Source organism: Callorhinus ursinus, unplaced genomic scaffold (genome assembly GCF_003265705.2).
Source record: "Callorhinus ursinus isolate GAN/ISIS: 27379988/994484 unplaced genomic scaffold, GSC_fseal_2.0 scaffold7, whole genome shotgun sequence".
Classification (NCBI taxonomy): domain Eukaryota; kingdom Metazoa; phylum Chordata; class Mammalia; order Carnivora; family Otariidae; genus Callorhinus; species Callorhinus ursinus.
Genome location: NW_027397069.1, coordinates 45,399,234 through 45,409,252, shown reverse-complemented (window position 1 = coordinate 45,409,252; position 10,019 = coordinate 45,399,234). Strand labels below are relative to the sequence as shown.

The window sequence follows — 10,019 nt, the reverse complement described above, 5'->3', positions numbered from 1 at the left end:
TTTAATTTTGTATTCAGCCAAGCTTTTTTTCTAATTTTGTTGAAAAGTTTAAACTCATATAAGGTTAAGCTCTACTGAGATGCAGATTTCTTGGAAATTAAAATAAAGGATTGGAAAAATAGTTTGTTTGACATGGAGAGGGTGGTCCTAATAGTTCTGGTTTTTCTTAGACAGTAAATCTCAATGTGATAGTGGCTTAACATAATGTCATCCAGGATTGTGATGAGATCTTTTTCTTCTGCTAAGCAGGTGCATTCATCATTATTACTCTTGCCAAGTCATTTTAGTGTGAAGAATTTGAAATACCAGTATATCTCTATACATTGCTTTGTGCAGGGCACATTCTTGTCACCAGTCAAGCTTGAGGTCTAAAGAGTGGAAGCAGTGAAACGTGGCTTGCCACACAGCTCTCCATTGAGTTTCTTGAAAACTTGGTTCAGTGTCACCCAAGAGCCTATGAAACATGAGCAGTGAGGAAAGATCACTAATAACAACATTCTGGCAAGCAGCCAATCTTTCTGCAGTGAAGTTCTGCTCACTTTAATGTAGCTCCACTGGGCTGATACATGTGGAGGATGGATGGCAGCAGGATGCTCTAACAGCTGCTAGGTGATAAGCTGAAGTGGGCCAATGCATGTGGGCAGGGAAGGAGGAGTACAGATATTAGAACTTTTGCTAAAGGGCTGCTAACACCACATTGCACCATCATGGTGCTGTCTAGTTGTAGACCAATACCACACAATAACATCAGAGAATCCATCTTGGCCTATAACTTCCAGAAAAGAAGTATTTTTTTTTTTCTAAGTAATATTGGGAATCCAAAGAAACAGAGACATAGTTCTGAGTGCCGGATTGACTTTTATTTTGACATGCACTCCCTTAAACATGTAAACAGACAGATATCTAAATGTTTTTATTTTTCTTCTATAAAATCAGCAGGTTCCACATTTCCAGCCTTCAGAATATGTTCTTTTAGCTTTCTTTTCAAATCCTGTAAATCAGCATGAGAAAAAGAATGGCATGAGTTAAAGCGAGGTAATAAAAACTGAAAGAACAATTAAGAAGTAAAAAAGTCTGCAATACTTTTCTAACAACTAAGTCCTCTCCTGGAGGGCTTTGTGTATTTTTGGAGATTAAATTAGTCTTAAGTTGGTGCTAAGGCTTAAAGTTGTCTGAAAGAATAAGCATTATGTTGGGAGAAAAATATACTGAAGAATTTTTACTGTTTAGAGGAAATATACTATATCTGAATGCCCATTTATGTGCATCCAGTTATCATCAAATACAATAGATCATGACTTACTGGTTGAATGGCCCATTCCTTGACTCCTAGTTTGAAGCTGATTAGGTGATTGTGTCATATATTAAAGTACAGTTTACATGTAGGACTAGATTTGATGCAGTTTGTGTTTTTTGGGTATTGTCCTTAAAATCAAGATATTTCAGACATCTTCCAAGCTTGTAATCAACAACCACTATCCATTCATTGACTTTCATTTTTGTTGCACATCTACCAAGTACATGACACAGTACAAGGGATGGAGTGTACAATAGTGAATAAGAAATATGTAACTTCTAAACTCCTTGAACTTGCATATTTATTGTTTAGAGCCTACTTTATTTGGTATTGTTCAGGAATACCCAGTCATATAATACATGACACCTGTTTATAAAAGACCAACAGTTTCACTGGAGAAGTATTAACCATATGAAAAGTAAATATGAAATGATGTCATAATTATGAGTTTTTCAGAGCACACCCACTTTTTGAATGAAAGGCCAAAGAATAAATATAATTCATGGGCCAAAAATTCTCTAGTACAACTACTCAACTCAAAAAATTGCCATAGACAATGAGCAAAGTAATGGGTGTGAATTTATGCTGATAAAACTTTATTTGTAAAAGGAGACAGTGGGCTAGATTTGGCCCATTGGTTATAATTGCTCAATTCCTACCTCAGAAAATAATTTGTATAGGAGTTGGAAAGTGGGGTGTTTACAACAGAATATTAGAAGATACACTGATCTTAAATTCTGGACAGAAGGTAGCTTATACTCATTTTACAGTATTTCAGCAAAATAATTAGAATATACCCTACATCTTCTTATTGACAGTGCATGAATTCACGTATCTGGAATCAAACTCTGCTACCCATGTCAAATTTAACTCTTATCTTTCCTAGCCCAGCTCTTTCAATATGAGACTATATCCTTTGGTTTTGAGCTTGATTCCTAGAAAAAGACTTACTCCCTGAATCTCTAAACACTCAAAGGACAATCACAAATTGACTGCATTAAGTCTTAGGTTCTTTGTTTATTTTTTAAAATTCTTCTAAAATTAATATACAGGGTCATATTAATTTCATGTATACAATATAGTGATTCTACAATCATACATTACTCAATGCTCATTACAATAAGATTGTATCTTTTTTTAAGCAGTATCTTTTTAGTTTTTTAAATTTAAATTCAGTTAGCCAACATATAGTATATGATTTGTTTTTTTATTATGTTAATCACCATATATTACATGATTAGTTTTTGATGTGGTGTTCCATGATTCACTGTTTGCGTATAACACCTAGTGCTCATCAGATCACGTGTCCTCCTTAATGCCCATCACCCGGCTACCCCATCTCCCACCCCCCTCTCTTCCACAACCCTCAGTTTGTTTTCTGGAGTCAAGAGTCTCTCATGGTTTATCTCCCTCTCTAATTTCTTCCCATTCAGTTTTCCCTCTCTTCCCCTATAGTTCTTTGCGGTATTCCTTATATTCCACATATGAGTGAAACCATATGACAATTGTCTTTCTCTGACTTATTTCACTTAGCATAATATCCTCCAGTTCTATCCATGTCGATGCAAATGGTAAGTATTCATCCTTTCTGATGGCTGAGTAATATTCTATTGTATATATTAACCACATCTTCTTTATTCATCTGTTGAAGGACATCTCAGCTTCTTCCACAGTTTGGCTATTGTGGATGTTGCTGCTGCAAACATTGGGGTGCATGCCCCTTCTTTTCACTACATCTGTATCTTTGGGATAAATATCCAGTAGTGCAATTGCTGGTTCGTAAGGTAGCTCTATTTTTAACGTCTCAAGGAAACTCCATGCTGTTTTCCAGAGTGGCTGCACCAGCTTGCATTCTCACCAACAGTATAAGAGGGTTCCCTTTCTCCACATCCTTGCCAACATTTGTTGTTCTCTGTCTTGTTTTAGCCATTCTGACTGGTGTAAGGTGGTATGTCATTGTGGTTTTGATTTGTATTTCCCTGATGGCACATTATGTGGAGCATTTTTTCATGTCTGTTGGCCATTAGTATGTCTTCTTTGGAGAAGTGTCTGTTCATATCTTCTGCCCATTTCTTGACTGGATTATTTGTTTTTTGGGTGTTGAGTTTGGTAAGTTCTTTAGAGATCTGGATACCAGCCCTTTATCTGTAATGTCATTTGCAAATATCTTCTCCCATTCCATCGGATGCCTTTCAGTTTTGTTGATGGTATCCTTTGCCATGCAAAGCTTTTTATCTTGATGAAGTTCCAATAGTTCATATTTGCTTTTGTTTCCCTTGCCTTTGGAAATGTGTCTTGCAAGAAGTTGCTGTGGCCGAGGTCAAAGAGGTTACTACCTGTGTTCCTCTAGGATTTTGGTGGATTCCTGTCTCACACTTAGGTCTTTCATCCATTTTGAGTTTATCTTTGTGTATGGTGTAAGAGAATGGTCCAGTTTCATTCTTCTGCATGTGGCTGTCCAATTTTTCCAGCACCATTTATTAAAGAGACTGTCTTTTTTCCATTGGATATTCTTTCCTGCTTTGTCAAAGATTAGTTGACCATAGAGTTGAGGGTCCATTTCTGGGTTCCCTATCCTATTCCATTGACCTATGTGTCTGTTTTTGTGTCAGTACCATGCTGTGTCAATATTCACAGTTTTGTAATATAGCTTTAAGTCAGGCATTGTGATGCCCCCAACTTTGCTTTGCTTTTTCAACATTCCCCTGGCAATTCGGGGACTTTTCTGGTTCCATACAAATTTTAGGATTGTTTGTTCCAGCTCTGTGAAAAATGTCAATGGTATTTTGATAGGCATTGTATTAAATGTGTAGATTGCTGTAAGTAGCATAGACATTTTAACAATGTTTATTCTTGGGCGCCTGGGTGGCTCAGTTGGTTAAGCGACTGCCTTCGGCTCAGGTCATGATCCTGGAGTCCCGGGATCGAGTCCCGCATCGGGCTCCCTGCTCGGAAGAGAGTCTGCTTCTCCCTCTGACCCTCTCCCCTCTCGTGCTCTCTATCTCTCATTCTCTCTCTCTCAAATAAATAAAAATAAAATCTTTAAAAAAAAAAAACAATGTTTATTCTTCCAATCTGTAAGCATGGAATATTTTCAATCTCTTTGTGTCTTCCTCAATTTCTTTCATAAGTGTTCTGTAGTTTCTAGAGTACAGATCCTTTACCTCTTTGGTTATAGTTATTCCTAGGTATCTTATGGTTTTTGGTGCAATTGTAAATGGGATGGATGCCTTAATTTCTCTTTCTTCAGTCATGTTGTTAGTGTATAGGAATGCAACTGATTTCTGTGCATTGATTTTGTATCCTGCCATGTTGCTGAATTCCTGTATGAGTTCTAGCAATTTTGCAGTGGAGTCTTTTGGGTTTTCCACATAAAGTATCATGTCATCTGTGAAGAGTGAAAGTTTGTCTTCTTTGCCAATTTGAATACCTTTTATTTTTGTTGTTGTTGTTGTTATTGTCTTGAGGCTAGAACTTCTAGTACTGTGTTGAACAACTGGTGAGAGTGGGCATCCCTGTCGTGTTCTTGACCTTAAGGGGAAAACTCTCAGTTTTTCCCATTGAGAATGATATTCGCTGTGGGCTTTTCATAGATGGCTCTTATGATTTTGAGGTATGTTCCCTGTATCCCCTATACTTTGAAGAGTTTTAATCAAGAAATGATGCTCTATTTTGTCAAGTGCTTTTTCTGCATTAATTGAGAGGATCAATCAAGACAAGAGATTCTTGTCTTTTATTAATGTGCTCTATCATGTTGATTGATTTGTGAATGTTGAACTACCTTTGCATCCCAGGAAAAAATTCCACCTGGTTGTGGTGAATAATCCTTTTAAGGTACTGTTGGATCCTATTGGCTAGTATCTTCGTGAGTATTTTGGCATCCATGTTAATCAGGGATATTGGTCTGTAATTCTTTTTGATGGGGTCTTTTTCTGGCTTTGGGATCAAGGTAATGCTGGCCTCATAGAATGAGTTTGGAAATTTTCTTTCCATTTCTATTTTTTGGAACAGCTTCAGTAGAATAGGTATGATTTCTTCTTTAAATGTTTGCTAGGATTCCCCTGGGAAGCCATCTGGCCCTGGACTCTTGTTTTCTGGGAGGTTTTTTATTAGTGCTACAATTTCCTTGCTGGTTATTTAGATTTTATATCTCTTCAATTTCCTTGCTTGGTGTGTTCAGATTTTATATCTCTTCCTGTTTCAGTCCTGGTAGTTAATAAATTTCTGGGAATGCATCCATTTCTTCCAGATTGTCTAATTTAGCATATACTTGCTCATAATATGTTATTAAAATTGTATTTCCTTGGTGTTGGTCATGATCTCTCTCATTTATGATTTTATTAATTTGGGTCCTTTTTTCTTTTGGATAAGTCTGGCCAGAGGTTTATAAAGGTTAGAGCAGAAATCAATGAAATAGAAACCAGAAGAACAGTAGAACAGATCAATGAAACTAGAAGCTGGTTCTTTGAAAGAATTAATACAATAAGTATACTCTTAATCCCCTTCATCTATTTCCTCCATACCCCACATACCTCCCCTCTCATAACTACAGGCTTGTTCTCCATAGTTTTCTTGCCTCTTTATTCCTTTGTTTTGGTTCTCAAATTCCACATATGAATGAAATCATATGGTATTTGTCTTTGACTTATTTCACTTTGCATTATACCATATAGATCCATCCATTTTGTTGTAAATGGCAAGATTTCAGTCTTTTTAATGGCTGAGTAATATTCCAGTGTGTGTGTGTGTGTGTGTGTGTGTGTGTGTGTGTGTGTGTGCATACCACCTCTTCTTTATCCATTTGTTCCCTGATGGACATTTGGGCTCTTTCCATAATTTGGCTATTGTAAATAAAGCTGTAATAAACATAAGGGTGCATATATCCTTTTGAATTAGAGTTTTCATATCCTTTGGTTAAATACCCCGTTGTGTGAATGCTGGATCACAGAGCAGTTCTATTTTTAATTTTTTGAGGAATCTCTATACTGTTTTCCACAGTAGCTACACCATTTTGCATTTCTCCCAACAGTGCATGAGGGTTCCATTTTCTCCACACCCTCACCAACATCTTTTGTTTCTTGGGCTTTTGATTTTAGCCATTTTGACAGGTGTGAGGTAATAGCACATTGTGCTTTTGATTGGCATATCAATCATGATGAGTGATATTCAGCATGTTTTCCTGTGTATGTTGGCCATCTATATGTCTTCTTTAGGTAAGTATCTTCATGTCTTCTGCCCAGTTTTTTGGATTATTTGTATTTATTTATTTATTTAGGTGTTGAGTTATGTAAGTTCTTTATATATTTTGGATACCAGCCCTTTATCAGATATGTTATTTGCAAATATCTTCTCCCATTCAGTAGGTCACCTTTTAGTTTTGTTGTTTGTTTCCTTCACTGTGCAGAAAATGTTTATTTTGATATATATTTCTGCCTCTTTTAAAATGATATGGTTTTATCCTTTCTCTTGTTGATGTGATATATCATATGGATTGATTCAAGAATATTGAAGCATCCCAGGAATAAATCCTACTTGATCCTGGTGAATGATTTTTTTTGCATGTATTGTTGGATTCAGTTTGCTAATATTTTGTTGAGGATTTTTGCGTCTATGTCCATCAGAGATATTGGCCTGTAGTTTGTTCTGTAGTGTCCTTATCCAGTTTGGGCATCAGGATAACGCTGCTTTCATAGAATCAATTTGGAAGCTCTCCTTCCTATTCAGTTTTTGGTAAAGTTTGAGAGGTGTAGATATTAACTCTTCTTTAAATGTTTTATAGAAATTGCCTGTGAAGCCATCTCATCCTACACTTTTGTTTGATGAGCATTTTTTGACTACTGGTTCAATTTCATGCTGGTAATTGGGGGCTGCTCCTCTCCCTACTCTGTCCATGGTGTCCCTCCCTCCCATGCACAATCTTGTGGATCAACTTTGTTCCTGACCACATTTCCACCCTTCCTACCCTTTTCTATGTGGCCTCTTCACAGCTGTTTAGCTGTGAAGACTCTGTTCTACCAGTCTTTGATACGTTTTCTTATTTATTTACACTGATGTAGGGCTTATCTAGGTTTATCCTAGACCAAAGTGAGTTTAGGATCCTCCTACTCCACTATCTTCCCTGGAATTCTCACGTGGTTTTGTATTCGTTGGCAAGCACAGACTTCTGTAGTTGACAGAATGAATGAAAAGAAGAAGAAAAAGAATGAAGTATAGGGTGTGTGTACAAAGGAGTAGTAGAGAATGGGCTATGATGGGAAAAAGAAAAAAATGGGGAAAATTCTCAGAGATTGCCACCAGTCCTCTTTCAAAAAAGCACATTAGCCTTCTTCAGAAGGTCCAGATAACTGCAAGCATGCCATTGCCATGGATAGAAATGATTCGTTAAGACTTGGATGATGTTAGAGTTGGGTAATGGCATCTCAATGGAGAGTGCATGGAAAAATTACTTGTTAGTTGTAAGTTTATGAATATTTCACTAATCTGAATATACTTTCCTTTTCCATAATACTCTCTATAGTATCCATAATTAAGCATTAATAATTTAAGTTGGTCTTTGAGGATTTCCAATTATAGTTAAGGATTGCAGAACTTTACCATTACTATTCTTGCTTTGGTAAGTTGTTAAAAACAAATCATTTGTAGATTACTTAATTAAGTACCAAATGCATTTTAAATAAATGCACTAGCAAAATCTCTACTTGTGTATTGCTTGGGACGATCTGGGCAAGATACTTCTAAAAGATCTTAGCCCTTTATGGTTTTGAATGTGTCCATGTTCTCCAAGTGACATGCCTCCTGCCAGGCGCTTTCCCTTAACATTCTGCACATTAACATCGTAATGTAACATCCTCTACCTGACTTTTATCTCATCCTTCAAAGGAATTTTTCTTGACCTTCCCAAGCAGGTTAAGTACAAACCACGTCTTCTTACTTAGCACTTTCATACTTGTCACATTGATTTCTATTTTTTTATGCTTTTCCCTCCATTAGATTATGAGCCCCAGAACACAGAAACTCTTTTTTGTCTCAGTAGCCACTAGTTATGCTTGGTACATAGTAGGCACTGAATAAATATTTGGAGGGACAAACAAATGATAAGTTTCTACTGTACTGTGTGTTATCTCCCAGAGCTACAAAAAAGCATTTTTTTCCTTAGTGATAGTTAATACCCTATTCATCTCACCTTCATATCTAATTTATTCATGTTTGTGTTCAACACACAATTGGAAAAAATATATAGGCATTATACACACCATCATCTATAGTGGTAGTATTTCTGATCTTAGACAAAGAAAACTGGAGCTCATTACTGTCATCATCAGCTATGGTACTTTGGGTACGGCACTGAACCATTCTGAGCTTATGTTTCTGCATCTATCAATAGGATAATAGTATTCTCCATGGTGGTTCTGAGTATGGAAAAGATAATTCTGATAATGGCCTTTAAATCACATCCTGAAATATAAACCATCATGATTATTATATTTCTGTTCATATTCAACCCTAAGTATCACCAAGTAAAACATTGTTAAAAGCCTCAAGGAGCAGGACCTGCCTTGGAATTTATATGAAATATTATTCCCAATAATTACCTATTTGCCCTTCATACTTATCTTAACTGTTCTACTGGATACTATAAATGTTGCAACAGCTACACATTTTCATAGTATTGTCTATTTCTGCGTTTGGTTCTGAACCTCTAATAACAAATGTAGAATTAAGGTTTAAAATAATTTTCTAGCTAAATAGAACTCAGACTAAGCATGGTTCTTTAGTTTTTATGAGAATGATTGGTCTTTAGATAGAGATGTGTTAAATGATCAGTTTACAGTGAACATATTTACCAGGGATTGGATAGGCACACCAGGCTTCTTTTCTAGGTATTCACTTTGCCAGCAGAATAATGATTCTGTCTTTCTCTTGCTTGAAGGAATATGGCTATGCCTCTAGCAGATTCATGCTGTTTAACTCTGCATATCTACTATCTGTGAAAGACAGTTTGGTCTCCAGAATGTTAACTCACATTTACAATGTTTGCAGGAGCTTGCAGTGCAGGAGTGAATCTTTAAAGAGACTTACTGTCGCATTCACCACCCATCCTATTTAATAAAATGGTACAGTGGAGGTGTTTTAAAAGTCACATTTGTTCTTCAAGTCAGAAGAAAAACAGCACATTTCTAAAAGCAGATGGTTTAAGGAGCAGAAGGAATTCCTAGGTCATTCACATAGATCTAACAGAAAACTGTACCATACGTAGGTATGCAATTTTTTTTTTCAGCTAACGTTCTTAATTTTTATTGGCAGTACTTGGAAAGGGGATAGTAAAGTAGATCTTTTCAGATAGTGAGGCCCAATCTCATAGTAGGACAGAATTTTTCATCTCCAAATATACCAATAACATGGTCACGGTTTAACCCTGGCTAAAAGTAACAAGAGTTTTAAATTTTTTGTTTGAAGCTATAATATATGAAGCTATTCATATATTATAAATTTCAAAAGAATGGAGTTGGAACTGGGGAGGAAGGAGGAGAGTGGAAAAGTATAATATATTGGTCTCAGGCATAGGTATGCTTAGTTCTGAGACTGAGTAATGATAAGGCCCTTGAAAGAACAGTCACTGGGAGCAGCCTTTCAATAGGACAGCTTCCATGTGGAAGACTTTCTAAAAACATATTGTCCCTGGGGAAAAAGGCCGATTCCAATCTTTTCTTTCCACATTTGT

The 10,019-nt window shown here is 36.4% G+C and overlaps 1 long non-coding RNA gene across 1 annotated transcript in view; it reads right to left on the bottom strand.

The window, feature by feature from the left end:
• Nucleotides 1-853: 853 nt before the first annotated feature.
• Nucleotides 854-10,019, bottom strand: part of LOC112826465 (uncharacterized) — a 130,677-nt gene continuing 121,511 nt past the window's right edge. Inside the window, exon 3 of the long non-coding RNA XR_003208932.2 lies at nucleotides 854-991. This is a non-coding gene — a long non-coding RNA (uncharacterized lncRNA). The remainder of the gene's footprint in view (nucleotides 992-10,019) is intronic.